Here is a 27,587-nt window from a genome sequence, read left to right on the forward strand (position 1 = left end):
TGTTTAATGTGGTCTCATGATCAAGTCACACTTGATGCATTAAACAGACTAACTATTCTAGAGACTTTATTAAACAACCGTAATAAAGAAAAAACCTTTTATTATTAATAAATAATTCGATACAAGTACCAAAAGTATTGGCCTCTAGGGCTTACACCAACACCTTCGCCAAAAGGATGAAGGTTAGCTTAAAAACTTCAAGGATCTTCGACACCAAAAGGATGATAGTAAGATCACAAATGTTAATGATTTACCATTACCAAAAGGATAACAGACACCATAAATAGGATGATGATCATTATTTATCAGGGGACATTCACCAAAAGGGTGGTAGTGAGAAAAATATTGGAAACATAAGGCTACTATCAAAGTTCAATTAACCTGATTTGTTGGGTAGTATTGGAACACTATTGGGTAAAACTTTCTTGGGGGTATCAACAACAAAAGGTTGCATAAAAATATTCTCTTTCAGATGTAATTTTCATTAACAAAAGGTTACAGGAAATGACTCATTGAGGGACGCTCAACGCGAAACAAGGTAAGTGTTTTAAAGAGACAATGTTTGACTTTGATGAGGAAAACATCTTATAAACAAAAGGTTGAAGGATATAACTCAATGGGGAACGCCCAATAGTAGGGTAGGAACTCACTTAGGAAAAGTGACAATGACTCGACTGAGGGTTGGCCTGGATGCCCAGTACTGAACCTTGGATTTTGACTCGTGCTATATGCATAAATGTCATGTATGCGTTATGTAATGAGGTGATGCATATGATGCATGTTTGAATGCAAAGAATGATTGGTTTGTTTGGGATTGGCCCCCCTTTTTCAAAGGCAATGTGTTTTCTGGAAACCAGTGTTGGTTGTATTCGTTTTTGTTTGGATGCCATCGAGGTGGGCTTTGGTTTTTCTGGTAATTGTCAATGTGGGTTGGACCATCGGTTGGTGGAAAGGATCTGACTTCCCGACACTCGGTAGTTGATGATGTGATGAACACGCAATAGATGCGGATACTCTTGGTGCCCCAAGTTTGATCTCTCGCTAATATGATGTTTATTTGTCTTTAAGACGATCTCGATTCTTCTTCTGAAGTGTTTGGCAACCCTGTAACTGAGCATAGCGACGTAATCAACGCATGATGGTTATGCTTTTGACGTGCCCTAAGGATTCTTGTTGTACTGGTATGGACTTTTGACATTTTTGTTGTGAATTCAAGCAGTCACTAGTGTCTGACGCAATTTGCTTGATTGACTTGAAGATATGAAGGGAATTCTTGCCCCTTGCAACTTGTCCTGCCCCAGACTGTAGGGTGTTCAGAGGAATTCTCCATGAACGGGAACCTTAGGAGTGATTATCCCATGACATGGTCTGAGTTCCTTTCCTTCAATGTCTGACTCTTGTAATGGTCTGCCCCTTGATTAGCTTTTGAGGGACTTGCCCCAGACTGCCTGAGGATTGAAGTGTTTGTTCCTCCCTGATCAACCGATGCTTGGAGATTTGTCTTATGCTGACTGCTTCTTATGTCAACTTGATCAAAAGATGCCATGCCCCTGATTCATAAGACTATGAGATGATTTTGATTCGTGTTGGCACCAACGATCAAATTCCTCTTGAATTGCCCCTTGTTGGAATTTTCTCGATGTCAAGTACTGACTGACAATTAAGAATTGTTATCCAAGAAATGGTGATTTTAATGCAATAGTTATGCAAGTTTTGAAAAACAATCATTCACTTGGGAGTGTCGTGGTAGTGTGTGACGAGTGGATCATGTGTCCAATCGTGGTGCTTGATTTAGCTAGCGTGTGAGTGATATAGCGAGAAGCGAATATTAGTAAAACTCAAGGAGTCAGTCTACTCAACCTTGCTATAGTATGCTTTCAGAACAAACCTTACTTAAATTAGGTCTTTTGAAGGTTGTAACGTGGCTTGGTTCATGGTTATTGAAACAAAAGGATATACGGCTCAAAGATTATTTTAACCCACCCCTTCTTCATGATGATCTCCAATCCTACCTTCAGTTAACTCACACACATTCGTCTTTTGCAGGTGTAAGGATAAAGATGGTGATTCAAGGTCTCTTGAAATGGCAACCACCTTATTTCGTCTTTTGGATGTCAGTGACCCTTTGATTTTGGTATGGTGGTCACTGAATCTTGTTTTGCTTTATTGAGAACTTTCGTTGTCTCTCTTGATTTTTTGTTTTGATCCCTAACTTTTGCATGGACCGCTTGTTGAGGCGTTAATCCATCAGGATTACTCCTGTTTTTTGCCTAAGTCTCCTTTTTGGTTGTCTGACTTAGCGGGATTTTTTTGATTTTTTTGGAAAATTATGACTGCCAAGTCATTGGTCATTGAAAAACAACCGACATAAAATTTGGATTTGTATGGTTTCTTCGGTACTTCAAGACGTGTGCGAAGAATATCACGTGATTGATCCTTGTATGGAATATTTCATCTTGTAATTCGAAAGTGTAGTCAAATCAACTGAACACTACCCTGCCCCAGGTTAAGCGTAAGGGTTTGTAGATCTGAAAGAAACTCCTACTTCTAGGCTGGAAGTGGTTGACTAGGGATTAACTCCTTATCTCTCCGGTGTTTGGGGATTTGAAACAATGCATGTACATCATCAGCATGATTTTATCCGAAAGTATACAATCAACAATTATGAGTATTTTGTTTTCGTCATCCTCCTTCCAACATTTACTAACAATAGTGCAATAAAGGAGGTGAAGTGGAAAAGTATGTGTTTTGTGCTTTTGCAAATGTGATAGATGAGTGAATATGAAAGATTGATTCAAAGCATACATAATCATCCCATTAATAAGACCAAATACAAATAACAATGTTTAAAGCATACAATACTTTGGACTAACAAGAACAAATTACAAGAATGCAAAACGGTAAAAATGGCATAATGATCGCCTTTATTCAAAGCAACGGACTTCATCTCTTGATTTACTGGCGAAATTGCTTTACTTGTTCAGGCTGGTGAGAGGCTTTATCTTCGAGCTTCACTCGACTCTGCATGCGCCGGCATGGGATTTGTTGCAACGTTTGGCCTAATTGGCGTGAAAGTAACTGCCTTACTATCAATGAAATCTTGAACCTTGTGCTTGAAAGCCTTACAGTTCTCTATTGTATGCCTTGGGGAACCCATATGATACTCGCAGTGAGCATTGGCGTCGTAGCCTGGTGGATAAGGCGGAGTTGCAGGCGTTAGCTCCTTTAAAACAATTGATCCATCCTTTAGAAGGCAGGGAAGGATCTTGCTGTATGGTACTGGCAAAGGATCAAAATGTCTTTCTGGCCTCCTTGCCCTCTGTTGATTTGGTTGACGTGGTTGTGGAGCACGTTATTGCTGATTCTGATGTTGTTGTTGGTAAGTCGACTGTTGATATGGCTGTTGACATTGTTGTTGATATGGTTGCTGGTAGGGTGGCTGATATGGTGTTGGGATGAGAGCGGCAACCTGATGATAGGGTGTAGGAGTATACAGAGGTGCCCTATATCCTCCTCCTCTCATTATGGCGTTGGTTTGACCTTCTGGCTTCTTTGGGGGATTGGGATAAGGTTTCTTTATCCCATTTGAAGCATTGGCAGCACAAGGTAGCTTTCCCTTCTTGATCTGGCTCTCGATTCATTCTCCCACAGAGACAACCTCAGTAAAAGTTGGAAAGCTGGATCCTACCATTTTCTCCATGTACTGGGTATGTAGAGTTCCCATAAACATATCAATTAGTTCTTTGTCAAGGAGAGGAGGTTGGACGCGAGCTGCAAGCTCTCTCCAACATTGTGCGTATTCCTTGAATGACTCATTGTTACGTTGAGTCATATCTTGCAGCTGTGTGCGATTGGGCGCTAGATCAATGTTGTACTGATAATTCTTAAGGAAGGCTTCAGCAAGGTCTCTCCAAGATTGGACTTGTCCTCTCTCTAATTGCATGTACCACTCCAAGGATGCCCCACTGAGGCTATCTTGGAAGTAATGAATCAAGAGTTGATCATTACTGATATGGGCAGCCATCTTGCGGCAATAAGCTCTGAGGTGAGTTCTCGGGCAACTGATCCCTTTGTACTTGTCAAAGTCCGGGACTTTGAACTTTTATGGAATCACGAGACCTGGTACCAGGCACATATCAACAGCGTCCAAACCGGGAGTAGTGTGAACCTCCAAGGACTTAAACTTCTCTTCCAGAGCATGAAGTCTCTCAACAGCTGGGTCTAGGAGACCTCCAACAATAGGTTTGGCGGGTTGTGGCATGAAGAAAGCGTCATAAGGATCTTCATCACCCATCATGGATCCGTGTCGAGCAGATGCAGCAAAATGCTCATGGGGTTCATGTTGACCATGGGAATAGGAATAGGAATGGGTCCTTCTTTAGGATGGACAAGATTACCATTAAGGTCAATTACTCCTGGGATGCTAAGCGATGGTGATCCAAACTGAGCAGCAACTCTTTTGGCTTCGGCGTTAGTCTCAGCGTCTTTCTCCTTCTAGGCTAAGAGTAACATGGTTTCCAGCAAGCGATCCATCTTTGCCTGCATGGAGTCAATGTCTGTTCTCATTGAAACCTGGTTTGCTTCCAGCTGTTCGAGTGTCATCTTGTAGTTGCGGCGTGTCTCGTACCGGTGTCGAGTAGTCAGCGTTACTGGAGAATGGTATAATATGGTGTAAGTTTTTTTTTTGTTTCTGGAAGATGATATGCAATGCATGTTGATGATATGCAAATGCATGAAATTTTGTCATTTCTTCACAAAGGAATACAAATACTTAAGATTATTCACACGTCAGGTACATTAGGATAATAGGAAGAAGCTCAGGTTTCTTTGATTACTAGGAATTCCCAAAGGTAGTCTTTAAAGTTATGTTTTCAAGGAAGGAACTTAGACTCACGGATCAGGTTCAAAACTTCCTCGCAATGGTGGGCTAGGCACATCGTGATGGGAGTTATGAACTGATCTAATCTAAGTGGGATTCTCGTATTGTTCGAACAGGGTGTAGACCCTTCGGTTCAATACTACATCATCACCGATCATGAAAACAATACTTGGGTTTAAGGTGAGGTCCCTAGAGTCATGGATCGTATTTAGAACCTCCCCACAATAATGGGCTAGCCATATTATGATGGAAACTCCAAACAGATCTACTCTAGGTGGAGTCTTCGTATTGTCCCAATGAGGTGTACACCCCTCGGTTCAATACTACATAACTCCGAGTTCTAAGTTTTTCTCGAAGGTCGGGTATGGAGCTTATCTCACAACATACATCAAGTCCCATATCAAAGTATCAGAACACATTACATACAAGCAACATAATAAAATACAGAGAAATAAAGATGGATGAAAAGAACATCTTCTAATAGTCATAGCAAAATCAAACTAAGTTAGGCTAAACTCTCTCTTGCTTGGAGCAGGGTCGCCAGCAGAGTCGCCAGTCTGTCACACCTCGAAAAAATGATAATGCGATCCCTCACGATGGAACACGGAAAAATATGTTCGAACAGAGTCGCCACCGAACTTTATTCATTCCAATGAAGGAATAGGAAAATATCGAGAAAACCTTTAGAAATAATAATAATGGTCGTCGCAACCATATTCGGGTTCGGGAGTCGATTACGCAAGGGGAAGGTATTAGCATCCCTTACGTCCGTTGTATTCAACGGGAACCTTTTAGTCTGATTTTGCTATTTGACTGTTAAGGGAATGTTATTCGCTTGCTTCGAGTAATTAGAATTGATGATAGATATGGATGAAGAACTCAGGAAGGGAAATGGGAGGTTTTTTTTATTAGTGTGCTCGCAAAGATACAGCAATCTCCTGCCTACGTATCCTTATAGTGCAATAAGGAAATCAGAGCATTCGTAGTTCGGGATACTACGAATATTTGGTGTGTTTTGTTTTGATGAACGACTGTGTAGGTCGGCGTTCTAAAGGCTAAACGCTGGCTTGTCTACTCTCGGTGGAGGCTCTAGCACTGGTTTGTTGTATGCATTAGAAAGGATTGACAGTGTTCTTTTTGAGAGAAGGGTTTTGGTCACGTGGGGGTGACAAGTTGAATTGACGTGTTTGGGTGTGATTGGTTTCGATTGCTCGGGGGCGAGAGGTTAGTTTGATTTGTTTGAGATGTTTTTGAAGAACGATGAAAGATTGAGCAATGTGGTGCACACCAATCGTCTAATTCTTTCGAGGAATAATAAGGCGAATGCCTTCTACTCCCTTTTCGTTCGAATTATTTTTAAAGTTTGTTTGTGGATGTTGAATATGCACGGTAGCGAGGCGTACGCCTCCTACTTGCTTGTTCAAAGAATAATGAGGCGAGCGCCCCCTATTCCCTTATCCAAGTTTAATTAAAATGTATTAATCGGAAGTCGATGATTTGTGCAATATGGCGAACGCCAATTATTCAAATAATCGAGAGATGGTGAGGCGAACGCCTCCCATCTTCTATCATCCGAAGTTTAATTTATAGAAGAAATGTCTTAGATGTCGTCTTTGATTTGCGAAAATAGTTTGAATTTGAGTTGGTAGGTTTTGAAAGGTAGATGATTTGAGCAATGTGGCGTACGCCAATTATTCAAATAATCAAGGAGTGGTGAGGCGAACGCCTCCCATTCTCTAATTGAAGTTTGAGTTAAAGTTTATTTTTTGAAATTGTATTTGATATAAAATGTGATTTGAGTTTATATGATTGCGGTTTTGATTTGATGACGAAGATTCGAGCAATATGGCGTACGCCAATTATTCGAATTATCGAAAGATAGTGAGGCGAACGCCTCCTATCCTCTTATCATCTGAAATATGGAATTAGAAGGATTTGGAATTTGTAGAAATGATTTGAAATATTATGATTTGAAGTCTTAAAATTATTTGAATTTAGAAGTTACATTTAATTTGAAAAAGTGGTTTGAAATTGGTATTTGGTTAAGGTTTTAATCGGGTGACAAGAACTCGCGCAATATGGCGTACGCCAATTATTCGAGTAATTGAGAAATAGTGAAGCGAAGACTCCTTATATCTTTTTCATCCCAAAATTTATTTTAAGAGAAAATTCTTTTGAAGTTAATTGGTTTGAATTCAGTTTGAGTTTGTGTTTGTTGAATAAATTATGGTGAATCGATCATCTACTCGATTAATTAATAACCGAATAGGACTCATTGTAAGAAAGCCCAAGAGTAAGCTATGTGAGGTTGATGGCGATGCATAAAAGCGATCGACTTACAAGGGTGTTTAAAAATGGGCTCGAATTTGAATCGAGGAATGTGTGATTTATTTTTGAAATTGGTTTGAATGACTTTAAATCGGTGAACTTGAAATAATCTTGTCACAATTGTAGCATACCATGCAAATGAAATCAATAATTTGTACAATATGAGTAAGCAAACACAAAATAATAATTAATATAAATCTCAAAAGTGAATAATTATCTAAATTAGGCTAAGTAATGAATAATGAGGATAAAATATATCAATTGATTAAATAGTTAGTAAATTATATAAGAAATATTAAATAATCATGATAATACAAATCCATATTTAAGTCAAATAAAATCAACAACTACTCACATGCTAAAAACATAAAGGAATTACCAAAAAGAAGATGGGCCTTGATGGCATCTGTAGCCCACTAGGGCGCACAAACTGCAAAGAAAAGAAAAAGAGAACCGAAGCCCAGAAGGCCCAAAAGGGCTCCGCCTACCTCGGGTAACCCGAACCCGAACCGAGTCCAATAAAACCCTTCTCATTTTACCAGTAAATGTGAAGGAGACAATGGCTCCCAAACTCCAACGGTAAGTAATAACTAGGGGGAAAACCAAAGCGGTGACTGGCCTTGGGCAGTGAGAAAAAGTATTATCATTAATGGCCAACGAACTTACTCTTAACAAGGAATGAAGCAAGGATCTAGAACGTGATAAAGGCACTTATGTTCGCCTTCGCCTCTCCCTCTCCCAATGAAATAAACTACTTCCTTTCTTTGTTATATCATATTTTTTATCTCTTCTTCTTCCTCGTGAGAAAGAGGCATACAAAAAATGAGAAGGAAATAAATTCGAAAACCAAGCTCAATCAAAAGAGAAACACACGCACCATAAACTTAAATAAAAGGTCATAGAATATAGGAGCTATAAAACAACATGGATTCGGTTCAACACAACAATGAGGAGTAATGAATCCAGATCTACAAAAAGGGAGCTCATAGAAGGAGATAAGACTGAATCGCTTACCCAAACTGAAGTTCTGAAAAAAAAATAGCTCCGAGTTCAGCGGATCTTCTGGATTCCGGCAAAGGTCCTATCCCCGTGAGCGACTCTGTGGTGAGGTGAGTTATCTTATTTTTCCTCCTACTGTTACTCTTTGTATCCTTTAGTTTCTTGAGTGGGCAATGAGATCGTATCCTGAGCTCAAGTTTCTTCAAGATTTCGATTGAGAACCTTGAACAAGCTCGTTTTTTTAGTTTTAATGAAGGTTTCTGGATATATTTCTGCAGAGTGACGGTGCCAAATTTCTCCCTTTTTTCAATGATTGAACGCCTCTTTTTATAGGCGAAGGTAAGTGGTCCCTCTTCCAAATATTATTATCCATTAGCTGTTAGGTAAAGATCTTCTATTCGATTTGTGGGGACCAATTATTTGCTCCAGATTTTGTTAAGCAAGAAATTCTTTCTGTCTGTTGTGAGTGAGTGTTTTTTTGTCTGTAGCGATGCGTTTTGATCCATTTAAAACTCAAGTGGTCCCTTTAATCTGTTATGACATCACATTGAAAATTTATTTTTGTATGCATGTGATATGGTTCTAATGTGTGTGGTTGTTTATCAAAGGCAGCTTAAGCCTTCTAGCTTGGGACACTCGGCTGGTGAACTTTCATGAATTACATTGCAGTTGTTGCACATAAGAACTTCCATGGTGGTATCTAAGACGAACCTTTGCACTGCAACTTGTTCTTTCTATTGTTATCCTTTTTGGTGTGATTGGTATTGGTTTTATGCAGGTGTGAATGTAATAACTTGTTGTGTTGTAGTTGGTGCAGGTTCATGGTTATCGAGATAACCTGAAATATGGCGGCATGAATGGTTGTGGACAAGGGTCTAGTTATGTATCATGATGTTGTAACATGTGTGTACCTATTTTAAGCCTGAACTCTTTTAGATGCGAATTCAAACCTTGCATATTTAGTGTTTCTGCAGGTCATTTATCTGATATGATGATGATATTTGACTCCACAGCTATTTTAACTGCTATGAATTTGATTCGACCTCACTAGCTTTGCTTTGTCTAATGGACTTGATCATGATTGCTTTCCACTGATGTACTTTGAAATCTTGTGAATACAGGTGCAGGTACATGAAACTTTGATACAGGAGTTCCGAGTCTTGGCTTTCGTTTCAATGAGGTGATATGTATTGTCCTTGTCGCATCGCGCGAAAAACCGGCGGGAAAAGAAAGAAACAACAGAGCCGCCACCGTGCGTTATTTATCCCAAAAGAGGGAAAGGAAACGCTCGAAGTAAACCTAGGAAAGAACATGGTCTCGCGACCAAAGAGGAATGGGTTCGGGAGTCGGTTATGCGAAGGGAAGGTGTTAGGCACCCTACGCATCCGTAGTACTTTACGGGATCCACGCACAAAAGGAAGGAAAATGGTTGCTAAACACTGCTCAAATACACACACACACTGGCTGAAAGAAAGCGAGAGACTGACTGAAACTGACTCGGCAGGATATCGCATCCTGGGCCTACTTAGTCTATCAGGCATAGACATCAGAGTCGAAGTAGTTCGGACCGGGGAAACGACACATGCTCGCTAGGATATCGCATCCTATGCATACGTATCTTCTCGGACGAGAGAAGAATCAGAGCATTCGTAGCTCGGCTGACACGCACACAAACAAACAAGGCAAACGTGGAGCCCGACTGCCAATCACTGGACTTATGTCAGCATCCGAACCTAAACACACACAAAGAGGCAAACATGGAGCCCAAATGCCAATCACTGGACTTACATTGACATCCGAACCTAAACACACACAACAGATAGATAGGGAATGCTAAGGAGTCGCGGACTCGAGCCTAGCAAAGGTCGAACAACACACACAAAAAGGAAAAAGGGCGCCCGGAGAGATCAGCTCAATCTCCTGCCTACATACTTCATCTGGTGTGAAGATCAGGGCGATGTAGTTCCCCTACGCAGGGACAAGGATCTAGCCTAACCAGATAACAGAGGGAGACACAACTCTAGGGAGACTACGACTCGAGCCTAGATGTTGTCATGCAAAGTCAACCCTAAGTTAAGGTTTCTAGCTAAATGGCACAAGGGCCAACCTATCTTAAGCAGACACAGGAAAAAGCAAAGTCTCGATTGCAACTAGGGCAAGAGAAAAGGGATATCTCAATCACAACAGGGGTGAGAGAAAAGAGTTAGTGTTAGTGGTTAGTCAAAAACTCGGCAAGACATCGCGTCTCGTGCCTACGTATCTCACCTGAACGTGAGAATCAGAGTTGCCGTAGTTCGGCCAAACAGCTCTAAGTATGGCTCACACAAGGGTTAAGCCACACATACTTGACTTGCACAGGAAGCAAGTCATGCACAAACCTATTGCACAAGGGCAAACAAAACTAAAACCTAAAGAGGCAAACAAAGCAATCACAAACACATACAGCATAAAATAAACACACCAACAAGGGGGCTCAAGCATCAAAGGTTAGGCACTAGGGCCAACTGGAATGGGGTAAGTGTTGCTCTTAACCTTGCCATTGAGAGGCTAAGGTGAAGCAGATGAAAGGAGATGAGGGGTGTGCCTCATTGCTTCTATCCCTAATCAGGGAGAGCATCAAATAATAGAAAGTGGGGGAGTTCAGAAAGATGGAACTCTTTCCCCATTATTGACTCGATAGATCTTGGGTTTTTATCTCGATGCTTCAACCATGTAATGGGAGCAGAGAGAGGACACACTGAATAGTGGGGGATAGATTGCTTATCCCTACCTTCCACCAATTGCCTCAAATGAGGACTTTTCCTGCTTGGGACAATTTTAAACAAACACAGGCATTGCCTCTTAAGGAGGACTTCAGACAGTTTGCCCGGTCAGATAACAGACCGGGTCTCCAGACTACATGAAGAAGAAATGTTTATACCTCAAAGAAATTGCTAAAAAGTAAAGCAAGCAACTAAAGCAACTAAAGTGTACTTGAAAAAGTCAAACTTATTAGTAAACAAGTCAACAGTTCAAAGCAAAAGGAAATGAATAAACAGTCAACCACAGAAGGTCAACTGTGCAAAGCAAGACTCAAGTTACATGAGTCACCTACAAAACAAAAGGTTAGCACAATATAGACAAACAAACATCAATCAAATTGGTATGATCTTGGAAGCACTATGCTCAACCTGAAACAGATGAACTCAACATAAGTCCAAAGGACCACTAGGGCTAGCCTAGGGTCAAAGATGAAAGAAAAAGTCAAGGCAGCAAGGAAAAAGTCAACTCAAAGTCAAAGTCAACCAATTAGAAAGCAATCACAATTGGGCCCACATTCAAATCATGCATTATGATCAATTCATGAGCATTTGAAGTCAAAGTAAGGCAAAGGAAAGCATACAAAAGTCAACAGAATGACTTGCATCGAAAGTCAACCCAAACATTTTCAAAAATCATCAAATAAATCACACTCAATCCTAACATCTAACATGGTATACATGTAAAATTTCATGGCATTTGGATGAGAGGAAGGCAGTCAAGTAAAATCATGAAGTCAAACCAAACTCAAGTAAGCATGGTAAAAGTCAACAAGCATGGGTCAACTTCAAAAAATCATATCAAATTGAAAACAGATGAGAAATGAATGAGATTAACACCAATGCAAAGCTTGAGATGTCTAGTTATCACATATGAAATTTCATGATCATACAATAAGATTTGAGAATTTCACAAAAGATTTGGCAAGGCATAGCACAAAAAGTCAACAAATGACTAAGCATGGAAGAAAATTCTCAATCAAATGGAAAACAGCAAGATTAATTCCAAGAAAATTCAAACATTAACTAGACATGTGATAGATGATTCATGCAAAATTTGGGGTCAATTGGATAAGATGAAGCATGTGAACAAAAATTGGGAAAATGCATGATCATGGTATAGCACCAAATGTAACACATAACTTCAGAAAATCATAACTCTCAATCCACAAATGATAAATGCACAAACTTTATATGGAAATGAAGGTCAATGTGTCTAGTTTCACCACAAAAAATTTCAAGCTCATAGGATATGACATGAGTATTTCACATTTGAAATGGCAAAGGGTATCATTTATGCACATATGTTGAGAAAATAATTACCAATTAAAAAACCAACCAATGGAAAAATAATTAAAATTCACATTTAAATACTAGACTCAATTGTGAACATCATGGAAAAAGAATCATAATTTTTGGATGAAAAATGAAGGAGAAATTAATTGGTGAAGATGAGGAAATAATTGAATGAAGTATGAACAAAATGCAATGCATATGGGGTCAAACAACCAATAGAATGTTGCCAAGCACAAAGCCCAGCGCCTCATTCCAGGGAGCCAACACGTGGGACAAGTGGCATAGAGGCTGGCGCACCCAATCATTGGGACCAATAATGTGTGCCCCTAACGGCCAACACGCGCAATAAATGATGCTACAGATGCTAAATGTCTGGCTACGAAAAAAGACAAGACTCTGGCCCTAGTCAACATCTGCTACGCCCTCTCTTCCAGAAATACGCAGGGCAATAAATAGAAGACAGCCAATTAATGCCAAAAACAGCAAAAGCCTGCGCTTGCAGAGATGCTGTCGTCCAGCATTAATGGGACGCTGGGATTCAAAGTGGGATAACAGCCAATCACCATCCTTTTTAATAAACACATGCACAATTAATAAAATAAACCTTTAAAACTTAATCAGCATGGCAAAGAGAAAACAAGGACGCGTACAGTAGAAGAAAAAACCTGGGTTTCTAATGTTTATTACAGTAAACAATTTCAACATCACTTGTTCATCATTTTAAAATCAACAACACATGAACAACAACATTAAACCATAACGTGGCCATGAAACAACATTATCATGCAGCATTAATCAACATCAAAACACACATAAACATGGGAATTCTGGAAATGCTTAGGGTTTCAAACAACAGCAACATACATCCATCATCATGAACTCGAAAAATCTAAAGTTCCCAGAAATCAAAATTAATCATTGCAATCTCATCATCATTCATCCAATAGCACAAATATGTCATCACATTCCATCAAAACAACTCCAACAATGCAAATCGAGCCAAAACGTTTTTTGAGCATAAACAATGAAGTCCATTTTTCTCACAGCACAATCAACCAATTAGCATGATATAAACATCAATGAACTCAGCAATGAACATTCTACCAGAAATGTAACATGGATTGGAGAAAAAGGAAGGTCCAAAAACTTACTTGATTTGAAGGGATTCGTGCAACAGTGATGTTTGAAGGTTTTGAGCTCAAACAGATGTACTCTTGGCCTTTGCAATGATGGAGAATGGAGTATGTTAGCTCAGCAACCCTTGAGGACTTCCAAACTCAACTTGCCATGAAAGGTCCTTGAAAAAAAAACAGAGCTCGAGCTGCCACTACAGTTGGTATTTGCTGCTTGAAAAAGCCTCCAAAGGTTGTCCAAATGAAGAAACAAACAAGGGTTCCTCGTGGTCTTTGCAGATTTTGAGCAGGAATGTCACTTGAGCAAAAATGCAAGAAGGAAAGGATATGAGTTTTTCTAATCTTTTTGGCTGCAGCTAGGGTTGCTTCGTGCTGAAAAATGATCTCTTATATGACTGTTTAAGATCACTTAAGGGAATGGTAAACAAGTTTAGTGTAAATGAAGCAAAATGGCCAATTGCTAATTATGTGCACAAGTGGAATGAAGGGTGTAAAGCTTGGTCGAATTGGGCCTTGAAAGCTGCAGAAGGACATTTGCAAATGCTGTTTCTTGTTTGTTTAGTGGTTTGCTAGCTTGCCTTGCTCATGTGAAGCTATTTGCATATTTTATCCATTTTGCATTTTGGTCCACAATTGTGATGTAATGGTGAAATGATCATGGTTTTGGAATTGGAACATGTCTCAAATATGACTTAAAACATTTCCCAATTGGCCAATTGTTCAAAAAGTCCATAAATCAAAAAGTCAAAGTTTGGTCAAACTTTGAATTTAAATGAAAAAGGTCCAAAAATGCCATTTTGATTGGCAAAGTTTTAGGTCATGAAGTTTATATTCTTGGAAAGAGGATGAAAAATGTGGTTTGTAGGAAAAAACCCCACCAAATTTGGCCTTATGGTTTGAGAGATATGGCCCTTTGAAGTTCAAAAATTGGTGAAAATGATTTGATCATATCTTGACAACCACACATGGGATTTGAGAGTTCTTGGACTTTTTGAAAATGGGAGAACAAGATCTTCAACTTTCATGTTAGACAAAAATTCATTTGAAGCTTGTATCATGATGTAAGTTGAGGATCAAGAAGTTTCCATTTTTGGCAGTTGAAATTACAGGTCCACTTTCTATTTCAGGAAATTTTCTGATTGGCTTGATTTTCTTCCATGATGAGGTTGGACATGATAGATGAGGCTTATACAAGCATGAATGAGCTCCTTCAAATCAATTTTATCCATCAAATCCATAGAATCAACCACAGTTGACCAACTTTGACTTTCTAGGGTTTTGGACTTGACTGTGCACTTCTGATGAATTCCAAACCCTAGTTCCTTGAAATCTTGACTTCAAATGATGTCCCAAGACATATGAACTCTTGATTATTGACCATGGTGCCCAAATTCCACAAGAATGGCCACCATCCACTGCTTTGATTGATTGTTGACTGTTTAGGGTTTCTGATTGTCTGTACATGAACTGATGACCTTTGAGCCTTCAACCCTTGACTTGAACACTTCAAAAAGACCCCCAAGGCATGTGAACTTGTTGGACAAACCCTAGGGTCTTGATCCCTTGAGAAACACCTTTGCTTGATTGGTTGACTGATCTCCTGATCAGTTTGACCTAATTCTTGCTTGCTTGCACTTGAGGCAACTGAGGACAATGCAAATGCTATGCAATGTTTCATGATATGCTATGACCTAATATGAGATGGTATGTACAAAGATAGGTGCAAATTTGAGGTGCTACAGCTGCCCCTATTCAATCAGCTGGGAACCCGAACGGATGATAGCAGTGGCTGTCAGACTTTCAGGGTAAACAGGGATTGAATACTAAGAACCGTAGAAATTTGCACCGACTGGAATCCACCAATGGAAACGTCCACTGGGGTTTATTACTGGGTATATATTTTTTGTTTTTGTTTTCAAAGGGTACGGCCACATCCAGACATCGCAACGACGATGAATGGGAAAAGAAAATCACAACTAGCTGCCGACGGACAACTAGGAAAAACTCAACGTTTATCGGAACCAACGGAGAGGTAACCAGACATTATGAATGACTGGGAGGAATACAACCATACGTCAATGGACGAAATGGGAAAAACTCAACGTTTACCAAGACCAACGGAGAGGTAAACAACTGGGGACGACCAGGAAAAACTCGACGTTTACAGACATCGAAAGATGATGTTTACAGACACCAAAAGGATCAACCAGACATTTACAGATGAATGGGAAGGCTCGACCAGACATTAACGGATGAATGGGAGAAAACTCGACGTTTACAGACATCGGAAGATGATGTTTACAGACACCAAAAAGATCAACCAGACATTTACAGATGAATGGGAATAAGAGAAATACAACCGGACGTCAACGAACGACTGGGAAAAACTCAACGTTTATCGAAACCAACGGAGAGGTAAGTCCACATGGGGGGAGGGTACAACTAGACGTCATAGGACGAATAGGAAAAACTCGACGTTTATCGACACCAACGGAGAGGAGAAATCTTCACTAGGGAAGGGATAACGATGTTACGAACGTCGAAAGATGATGTTTACAGACATCAAAAGAAAACCAGACACTTACGCATGACTGGAAATCACCGAAAGATGGTGTTTACCGACACCAAAGAAGACCAGACACTTACGCATGACTGGAAATCACCGAAAGATGGTGTTTACCGACACCAAAGAAGACCAGACACTTACGCATGACTGGAAATCACCGAAAGATGGTGTTTACCGACACCAAAGAAGACCAGACACTTACGCATGACTGGAAATCACCGAAAGATGGTGTTTACCGACACCAAAGAAGACCAGACACTTACGCATGACTGGAAATCACCGAAGGATGGTGTTTACCGACACCAAAGAAGACCAGACACTTACGCATGACTGGAAATCACCGAAGGATGGTGTTTACCGACACCAAAGAAACAACACACGCGGGTGCTGACGGGATATACTGACATTCACAAGATGACAGGGCTAGGCTGAACACTTGCAGGGGGTCTCACTGGGGAGAAACAAACTTTCTGTCACCAACAGGTGAGGAAATAAACCTCTGTGGGGACACCAAATGCTGACTGGAGCAACTGTAGCAAATGCGTTGTACAGGTTGAACAAAAATCCGTCTCTGCAGGGGATACGGTCTGATGGGGTTTCGAACACATGAATGCATATGTTTGAATTTTTCTATAGCGTAATGTTCCATTTAGGAATGGAAATGCTACGCGATTTTTGAAGATGCAATGATCACTACACGCAAAATGCAAATGAACCCTGGCTAGGGAGCCAAAAGATCAGACATTCCAACTCTGTGGGGAGACTCTGACTGAGGAAATGCTCTGCGGGGAACTCTGCTTGGGGAATAGCAAAGCGACCTCACTGGGAAGAAGACCCAACCAATCCTCGGATAGGATAAACTCTGCTTGGAGAATATCTGTTATTCCGCTGGGGGTGACCCATGCCGACTATAGGTAGAATCAACTCAGCTGGGGATGCAAATATCAGTCTACTGTAGAAACTCGTCCAATCCACTGGTAGGATGAACTCTGTTGGAGTGATTAATTCTACTCTACTAGGGACGACCCAACCAATCCATATGTAGGAGAATTACTGTTGGAGATGTATTTCACTGAAACCCGCTCCACTCGGGGAACTTGCTGAGAGAATGTCGGATTACTGGGACGTCAATCCACCGGATACTGAATCTTCAAAGAAAAACACCCGTGCTGGTGGAGAGGAAGACTGGCCTGCTGGAGAGGCGAAAGTTGAAGTCTTCAGTAAACACTCTGCTAGGGGAGCTGCCCCACAAAAGTATTTCAACAGCAACCTTGCTGGGGATGCCCCACGATAGGGCTCAAACAGCACTCTACTGGGGATGCCCCACAATAGAGCTAACAGGGATTTGGAGGAAGAATCCGTACCGCCGGGAACATGAAGATGAACAACTTCAAACGACACTGCATCGGGCAACTTCACTGAGGAGAGACCATACGAGGTTCTGCAGGACAAAGATACAGTCATGCTCGAGATACGAACAATTGTCTTACCTGTTGGTAATCGTACCACCCTCGGGAGAGCACTGTGGGTCTCCTAAGTATTCTTCCATCATTGTGAATGTTCACTTTGTTTAAGAACAGTTTTTTTTGAAAAATTTGTTTATTTTGAAAACAATGATACTTTATCAATTAAAACATGCAAAACATTTGTTGAGTTGAAAACAAATAAGAGTGCAAATAATTGGATAAAAGCTCAAATCGATGTGATGGAATGGTAGTCTGCAAAGGGCGAGACTCCATAGATCTGTACAAGTTTGAAATCGGTGATGTATATTGGAGAGGGCTACATTGAACATAATGACCTTTCCTCTACCATTCTGAATTTTCGATGTATTCAAAGCTTCAGTCGACGATGAATCGAGAATCCCTGACGGATGACAGATATAGAGCACAGTCTTGTCAAGATGCAGTTACTTGCCAAATCCCTAATTTTTGCCTAGATTGCCCCAGTGTGAGGTGTTCAATCTAGCGGGATGCGAATTCTCTTTTTTTTTCAATGTCTCTAACTTTTGCCTGGATCGCCCTTTCGGGTTTTCAATCCACCGAGACGCTCCTTTTTTGCCTAAGTCGCCCTTTGGGGTGTTCGACTTATCGAGCTTTTTGCTTTTTTGTTTTAGGCGAAGTATTTCTTGACTGCATCAGAGTTCCCAGAACGAGTGAACTTCCATCCATTGTTGTAAGTGTCAGAACACTGCCTGAAGAGGCTCTTTTGACAACATATGCACGTTCATAGCTTGGATTTCACTTGCCCCTGGAGTCGGGTACGAAAGACAAGACCTTCTTGAGCATAAGGTCACCTTCTCGGAACACACGAGGCTTGACCTTCCTGTTGAATGCTTTTTCACTCTCTGCTGATATGACTGACCATGACACATGGCAGTTGATCTCTTCCTTTCGATCGAATTCAGCATCAGCCAACTTGGGACTTTGAGGGTGCTATCTTTCTTTTGTTTTTTTCTCTTTTGTTTTTCTTTCTTTTGATTTTTTTTTTCTTTTGTTTTTCTTTCTTTTGATTTGGATTTCTTTTGATTTTGCACCCTCTCTTTCTTTTTCTTTCTCTTTTTTTTTGATAATGCCCCAGTTGGCTGTTCTGCTGATTCTCGAGATGCAGCTGAGTGATCTTCTTTTCTTGCTCAAGAAGTCGGGAAATCTCGTCAGGAATCCCTTCAACATCATCTTCTTCCGCTTCGAATACAGGGAATTCAAAATTGGGAGATGACGTCCGATCACTATGTTCAATGGGTTTGAGAAACAACCTGCATAAAGATTTTGATATGAAAAGCTTTTTGAAAAACAAACGAGACAATCGTTATGCAGATGAAAAGATTGCTTTTATTCTTGTTTTTTTTTTAAGGTTTTTTGTGATCACCAATTTCATGCAAAAAAAAGCAAAAAGGGAAAACAATTGGAAAAACAAATGTTTAACATGCATTTACTTGAATGAAAATATCATTGCACAAAATGTTGCCAACAATGCCATCACTTCTCCTTTTGGCATGGGAGAAGGGTTTTTAAACAAAGTGATTATTACAAAGACTTATGAACAACTGTAGGAAAGCCCACAGTGACCCAATTGTGATAGATCCCATCGGGGACGACAACTGTCAGTGTCTCTTGCATCAGCAGCTTCTGGTTTCTGAACAACCCTTCTGAAGAAAAAGTCGGCGCCAGCCCAGGACTTGTTATCTTCAAGCTTGATTAGCATTGGGACCTAAGTCTTCCAAAATCAGAATACCTGACCTCATGAGGTCTTGAACCTTCATCTTCAACTGAAAGCAACTATCCACGTCATGACCAGGAGCACCCGAATGATACACACAATGCTGTTCAGGCCTATACCACCACCGAGGGTTGACGGGTATGGGCGGCGGGTCTCTGGGAGTAATCAAGTTCCGCTCTAACAGAGAGGGATACAGTTCGGCGTAGGACGTGGGGATTGGATCAAAAGTGATCTTCTTCCTCTCGTTACTTGTACCAGCTTGATTACCATCGTGAGGCTGGGAAGCCTGCTGCTGAGGACGATGTTGCTGACGCTGATGCTGCTGAGCCGGTCTTCTCTGTTGCTGTTGAGTTTGAGTTGCTGGGATAGTCACAGCAGCTGCCTGACGATACTGTCCTCTGTTTGCGCTCCTCCGACGGTGCACAGCATTTGTTTCACTTTCTCCCCTTGTGGGTGCCCCAGAGTATGTCTTCTTAGAACTGGAAAAACTTGAAGAACCAGGATGGCGAACCGGAGCGCGGGTTGCTCTGACATTAACAGTCTCTGCAGCAAGAGGCTGTTCACTGATTCTGATCCCCTTCAATTCATCACCCACGGCACAATCATCGACGAGAATAGTGACAGCAGCATTCTCATGAACGGATACATCCACTGGTGGAGCACAGTGGACTGGTAGAATCACGGCTTCCAGTCTCTGGGCTAAGGCACGCAGCTCCTCTTGCCCCTGAACAACTCCTTGCATCGTTGTTATGAACTGGGCCATGTTTGCCCTCATCTCAGCCAACTCGGCTTGAACCTGGTCCATACTCCTCTGTTGATTGAGCCTGGTTGAAAACCGGTGTGGTCTTTGATCAGCTATCCTGCCTGACAAAGGGACCGGAGTGAGAAGACAGTACAAGAACACCTGTTATGCAAATGATATGATTATGATGTCTAATGATATGCATGATGCACATGATATGCTCATTTCTCAGGCATTCAAAGAGCCTGACCCATCCTCAAAAGATGGCAACCTGCAGCAACAAAAGAACAACAGATACAAGGAAAAAATGAACAACAGGGAAATGCTGATAGCCTTATATATACATAAGGGTAGAAAAGTCATACAACCAAGATCAGCAGAATATTCTCAAAGTACAAAGAAAAAGAATCCCATCCAACAAGCCTGGAGGTGATTCTCAACAAAAAATACAAACAAAGATACAGTCTACGGCAGACGGTCTTCTGGAATGAGGGTCTTCAGGTAATGACACTGGTCTATCAACAGTGAGCATTCTGAACAATCTGGTAGGGGAGTGATCTTCTCCTTCAATTGTCTTCTAAGTTCTAAGACTTCTCCTCCAAGATACTCCTCTGACTTCTGTCTCAACTCCATCTCTTTCTTCAACTGAGCGTCTTTGTCTTTGAGTTGCTTCTCCAAGTCTCTGATCTTCTTTTGGTAGTTGACCTCTGCTCTCTGCAGTCTCAGACACTCCCTATGCTCTGTATCCAACATGGACTCTATCTCATCATATAATCTCTTCTTACTCCTTGCTCTGATAGCATCCTCTCCTTGCACCTCCCTTAGTTGATGGGCCAAGTGCAACTTGTCAGCCTTAGCTTTATACAACTCCATCTGAGTGTCCTGCTCCTTCTCCCTCAGACGACGACTCTCCACAAGGGCTTGCTTATAGTGCTCAGCAGGCACACTATCAGCAAGTACCAAGGGTGGTTGCTCTTGCAACGGCTCCATCCTATCGTAGGGAAGCAGCAAAGTTTCCACTCTCTTCTTTATCCAATCGGTGTAATCGGGCATTGCAATGGCAAACTTCTTCCCTAAGACGGATCCATCCTTCACCCCAACTGATCTCCAGGCCTTCCCTATTTGCTCCAACTTAGCAGGGTCATCCTTCTTCTCAAAACAAAAACTCTCAGCTATCTCTGCTTCGAGCGGCCTTCTACTCATGACAAACCCTAGCTGGCGAAGGGAGAGAACTGGGTTGTAGTTGATGCAGCCCTTGGTCCCTATGAGTGGCACGCCCCGGAATTCACCACAGCTTATGATAACATCCTTCACATCCATCCGGTATGACTGCCACCTGATGTCGTAGGAGGTGAGTGACATGACCCTTTGAGTCCACTTTAAAGTGCTCTGGGTATCTACAAATGGTCCACTGGCTGGCAGAAGAGACATGAACCATTTATACAGGAGAGGTAAGCAGCATCTGATGGCTCCACCCTTACCATGCCTACTGTGGATGGCATAGTAAGTATCTGCTAAGAGGGTAGGGACTGGATTCCCTCTGATGAAAATGCTGATGGCAGCAAAGTCTATGAAATTCGGCATACTGGGAAATAGGATGATCCCATAGATCATGGCAGCTAGCTGTGCGTGAAAAACTTCCCAATTCCCCTTCTCTGCTTCATCTCTGGCTACCCTCAACAGAAATTTCAACGGCAGACCAACAACTTCCCCACAGGGCTTCCAATTCTTACCAACTTCCTCAACACTCAACCGGAGAGCCCTGGCGATCAATCTGAAGTCGACCTCCTTGGGGACGTCCAAGAAGGGAATCTGATGCTGTACTGGGATACTCAACAGGATGGAACACTCCTCGAGAGTAGGTGCAAGCTGGTAATCCTGGAATGTGAAACACCTAAGCTCTGGATCATAAAACTGAAGTAGTGTCTGCAGAGGCACTGGATCCACTACTGTCTTCAGCACTGTCAAGAGATCTCCATACCGCCCAACAAAACTCTTCAATCGGTCGTCTGTCACGAGGCTACCCAACTCAACTAGCGGAGTCAACGGCTCACGGTGGAAACTGTAGGAACAGGTCTTCCGCTTCAGCTCAGGAACTGTTGCCATCTCTATCAGTAGACAAGCTCGGGAATGTACCTGAGAAATGATATGCATGTAGAGATTAGTTTTTTTCTTTTTCTTTTTCTTTTTTTTTTTTCAATATTTTTTCGATTTTTTTTTTCAATGCGTTTCTTTTGAAAAATAAATATGCTATGATGCACATGATGCAGACCGGACTGGCTGGTTGCGCAATCTCTGACTAGGTCGAAGCTTCAGTCAAAACTCGGAACTTAAATCCAACTTAAGGTCAAACTGATCACACCGTCTGAACATAAAGTCACCATCAGAACCAAAGTCACCAACGGTACCTGTAATGAATAACCCTTCCCCACTCACGGGTGTAGTCTAGGCCAGGGTAAAGCTGAGAGAAACGCAGCATAAATAACCTTTCGCAGAAATACTATCATATACACACCCGAAGTATGTAACGACAGTATCCTACCAGGGTCTGAACTGCTCGTGATATCAATGTTCCGCTAAGTGGCGCCATACCACCCGCTTCCCATGAATCACTCTATTCCTAATCATCCTAGATTTTCACTCATGGTCTGGGTGTTGGACCTTTTACCTCAACTGACTCCCCCCCCACACAAAGAAAACAGACAACCAGCCAGGCAACAGCAAATGATGAATATGAATGCAAACATCAATGCGCACAAATAATGCAATCAATAAATGTACATATATACAATGAATGCAATAAAATACAACAAGCAGAAAGCAACCGAAATCCTAATCCTAGAGAGCGCTAGGAGAGACTCGCTCAGGGAAGATGGACCAGAACAGGTCAACTTCACTATCTCCCCAGCAGAGTCGCCAGCTGTCGCATCGCGCGAAAAACCGGCGGGAAAAGAAAGAAACAACAGAGTCGCCACCGTGCGTTATTTATCCCAAAAGAGGGAAAGGAAACGCTCGAAGTAAACCTAGGAAAGAACATGGTCTCGCGACCAAAGAGGAATGGGTTCGGGAGTCGGTTATGCGAAGGGAAGGTGTTAGGCACCCTACGCATCCGTAGTACTCTACGGGATCCACGCACAAAAGGAAGGAAAATGGTTGCTAAACACTGCTCAAATACACACACACACTGGCTGAAAGAAAGCGAGAGACTGACTGAAACTGACTCGGCAGGATATCGCATCCTGGGCCTACTTAGTCTATCAGGCATAGACATCAGAGTCGAAGTAGTTCGGACCGGGGAAACGACACATGCTCGCTAGGATATCGCATCCTATGCATACGTATCTTCTCGGACGAGAGAAGAATCAGAGCATTCGTAGCTCGGCTGACACGCACACAAACAAACAAGGCAAACGTGGAGCCCGACTGCCAATCACTGGACTTATGTCAGCATCCGAACCTAAACACACACAAAGAGGCAAACATGGAGCCCAAATGCCAATCACTGGACTTACATTGACATCCGAACCTAAACACACACAACAGATAGATAGGGAATGCTAAGGAGTCGCGGACTCGAGCCTAGCAAAGGTCGAACAACACACACAAAAAGGAAAAAGGGCGCCCGGAGAGATCAGCTCAATCTCCTGCCTACATACTTCATCTGGTGTGAAGATCAGGGCGATGTAGTTCCCCTACGCAGGGACAAGGATCTAGCCTAACCAGATAACAGAGGGAGACACAACTCTAGGGAGACTACGACTCGAGCCTAGATGTTGTCATGCAAAGTCAACCCTAAGTTAAGGTTTCTAGCTAAATGGCACAAGGGCCAACCTATCTTAAGCAGACACAGGAAAAAGCAAAGTCTCGATTGCAACTAGGGCAAGAGAAAAGGGATATCTCAATCACAACAGGGGTGAGAGAAAAGAGTTAGTGTTAGTGGTTAGTCAAAAACTCGGCAAGACATCGCGTCTCGTGCCTACGTATCTCACCTGAACGTGAGAATCAGAGTTGCCGTAGTTCGGCCAAACAGCTCTAAGTATGGCTCACACAAGGGTTAAGCCACACATACTTGACTTGCACAGGAAGCAAGTCAAGCACAAACCTATTGCACAAGGGCAAACAAAACTAAAACCTAAAGAGGCAAACAAAGCAATCACAAACACATACAGCATAAAATAAACACACCAACAAGGGGGCTCAAGCATCAAAGGTTAGGCACTAGGGCCAACTGGAATGGGGTAAGTGTTGCTCTTAACCTTGCCATTGAGAGGCTAAGGTGAAGCAGATGAAAGGAGATGAGGGGTGTGCCTCATTGCTTCTATCCCTAATCAGGGAGAGCATCAAATAATAGAAAGTGGGGGAGTTCAGAAAGATGGAACTCTTTCCCCATTATTGACTCGATAGATCTTGGGTTTTTATCTCGATGCTTCAACCATGTAATGGGAGCAGAGAGAGGACACACTGAATAGTGGGGGATAGATTGCTTATCCCTACCTTCCACCAATTGCCTCAAATGAGGACTTTTCCTGCTTGGGACAATTTTAAACAAACACAGGCATTGCCTCTTAAGGAGGACTTCAGACAGTTTGCCCGGTCAGATAACAGACCGGGTCTCCAGACTACATGAAGAAGAAATGTTTATACCTCAAAGCAATTGCTAAAAAGCAAAGCAAGCAACTAAAGCAACTAAAGTGTACTTGAAAAAGTCAAACTTATTAGTAAACAAGTCAACAGTTCAAAGCAAAAGGAAATGAATAAACAGTCAACCACAGAAGGTCAACTGTGCAAAGCAAGACTCAAGTTACATGAGTCACCTACAAAACAAAAGGTTAGCACAATATAGACAAACAAACATCAATCAAATTGGTATGATCTTGGAAGCACTATGCTCAACCTGAAACAGATGAACTCAACATAAGTCCAAAGGACCACTAGGGCTAGCCTAGGGTCAAAGATGAAAGAAAAAGTCAAGGCAGCAAGGAAAAAGTCAACTCAAAGTCAAAGTCAACCAATTAGAAAGCAATCACAATTGGGCCCACATTCAAATCATGCATTATGATCAATTCATGAACATTTGAAGTCAAAGTAAGGCAAAGGAAAGCATACAAAAGTCAACAGAATGACTTGCATCGAAAGTCAACCCAAACATTTTCAAAAATCATCAAATAAATCACACTCAATCCTAACATCTAACATGGTATACATGTAAAATTTCATGGCATTTGGATGAGAGGAAGGCAGTCAAGTAAAATCATGAAGTCAAACCAAACTCAAGTAAGCATGGTAAAAGTCAACAAGCATGGGTCAACTTCAAAAAATCATATCAAATTGAAAACAGATGAGAAATGAATGAGATTAACACCAAGGCAAAGCTTGAGATGTCTAGTTATCACATATGAAATTTCATGATCATACAATAAGATTTGAGAATTTCACAAAAGATTTGGCAAGGCATAGCACAAAAAGTCAACAAATGACTAAGCATGGAAGAAAATTCTCAATCAAATGGAAAACAGCAAGATTAATTCCAAGAAAATTCAAACATGAACTAGACATGTGATAGATGATTCATGCAAAATTTGGGGTCAATTGGATAAGAGGAAGCATGTGAACAAAAATTGGGAAAATGCATGATCATGGTATAGCACCAAATGTAACACATAACTTCAGAAAATCATAACTCTCAATCCACAAATGATAAATGCACAAACTTTATATGGAAATGAAGGTCAATGTGTCTAGTTTCACCACAAAAAATTTCAAGCTCATAGGATATGACATGAGTATTTCACATTTGAAATGGCAAAGGGTATCATTTATGCACATATGTTGAGAAAATAATTACCAATTAAAAAACCAACCAATGGAAAAATAATTAAAATTCACATTTAAATACTAGACTCAATTGTGAACATCATGGAAAAAGAATCATAATTTTTGGATGAAAAATGAAGGAGAAATTAATTGGTGAAGATGAGGAAATAATTGAATGAAGTATGAACAAAATGCAATGCATATGGGGTCAAACAACCAATAGAATGTTGCCAAGCACAAAGCCCAGCGCCTCATTCCAGGGAGCCAACACGTGGGACAAGTGGCATAGAGGCTGGCGCACCCAATCATTGGGACCAATAATGTGTGCCCCTAACGGCCAACACGCGCAATAAATGATGCTACAGATGCTAAATGTCTGGCTACGAAAAAAGACAAGACTCTGGCCCTAGTCAACATCTGCTACGCCCTCTCTTCCAGAAATACGCAGGGCAATAAATAGAAGACAGCCAATTAATGCCAAAAACAGCAAAAGCCTGCGCTTGCAGAGATGCTGTCGTCCAGCATTAATGGGACGCTGGGATTCAAAGTGGGATAACAGCCAATCACCATCCTTTTTAATAAACACATGCACAATTAATAAAATAAACCTTTAAAACTTAATCAGCATGGCAAAGAGAAAACAAGGACGCGTACAGTAGAAGAAAAAACCTGGGTTTCTAATGTTTATTACAGTAAACAATTTCAACATCACTTGTTCATCATTTTAAAATCAACAACACATGAACAACAACATTAAACCATAACGTGGCCATGAAACAACATTATCATGCAGCATTAATCAACATCAAAACACACATAAACATGGGAATTCTGGAAATGCTTAGGGTTTCAAACAACAGCAACATACATCCATCATCATGAACTCGAAAAATCTAAAGTTCCCAGAAATCAAAATTAATCATTGCAATCTCATCATCATTCATCCAATAGCACAAATATGTCATCACATTCCATCAAAACAACTCCAACAATGCAAATCGAGCCAAAACGTTTTTTGAGCATAAACAATGAAGTCCATTTTTCTCACAGCACAATCAACCAATTAGCATGATATAAACATCAATGAACTCAGCAATGAACATTCTACCAGAAATGTAACATGGATTGGAGAAAAAGGAAGGTCCAAAAACTTACTTGATTTGAAGGGATTCGTGCAACAGTGATGTTTGAAGGTTTTGAGCTCAAACAGATGTACTCTTGGCCTTTGCAATGATGGAGAATGGAGTATGTTAGCTCAGCAACCCTTGAGGACTTCCAAAACTCAACTTGCCATGAAAGGTCCTTGAAAAAAAAACAGAGCTCGAGCTGCCACTACAGTTGGTATTTGCTGCTTGAAAAAGCCTCCAAAGGTTGTCCAAATGAAGAAACAAACAAGGGTTCCTCGTGGTCTTTGCAGATTTTGAGCAGGAATGTCACTTGAGCAAAAATGCAAGAAGGAAAGGATATGAGTTTTTCTAATCTTTTTGGCTGCAGCTAGGGTTGCTTCGTGCTGAAAAATGATCTCTTATATGACTGTTTAAGATCACTTAAGGGGATGGTAAACAAGTTTAGTGTAAATGATGCAAAATGGCCAATTGCTAATTATGTGCACAAGTGGAATGAAGGGTGTAAAGCTTGGTCGAATTGGGCCTTGAAAGCTGCAGAAGGACATTTGCAAATGCTGTTTCTTGTTTGTTTAGTGGTTTGCTAGCTTGCCTTGCTCATGTGAAGCTATTTGCATATTTTATCCATTTTGCATTTTGGTCCACAATTGTGATGTAATGGTGAAATGATCATGGTTTTGGAATTGGAA

Source organism: Lathyrus oleraceus, chromosome 2 (assembly GCF_024323335.1).
Source record: "Lathyrus oleraceus cultivar Zhongwan6 chromosome 2, CAAS_Psat_ZW6_1.0, whole genome shotgun sequence".
Lineage (NCBI taxonomy): Eukaryota > Viridiplantae > Streptophyta > Magnoliopsida > Fabales > Fabaceae > Lathyrus > Lathyrus oleraceus.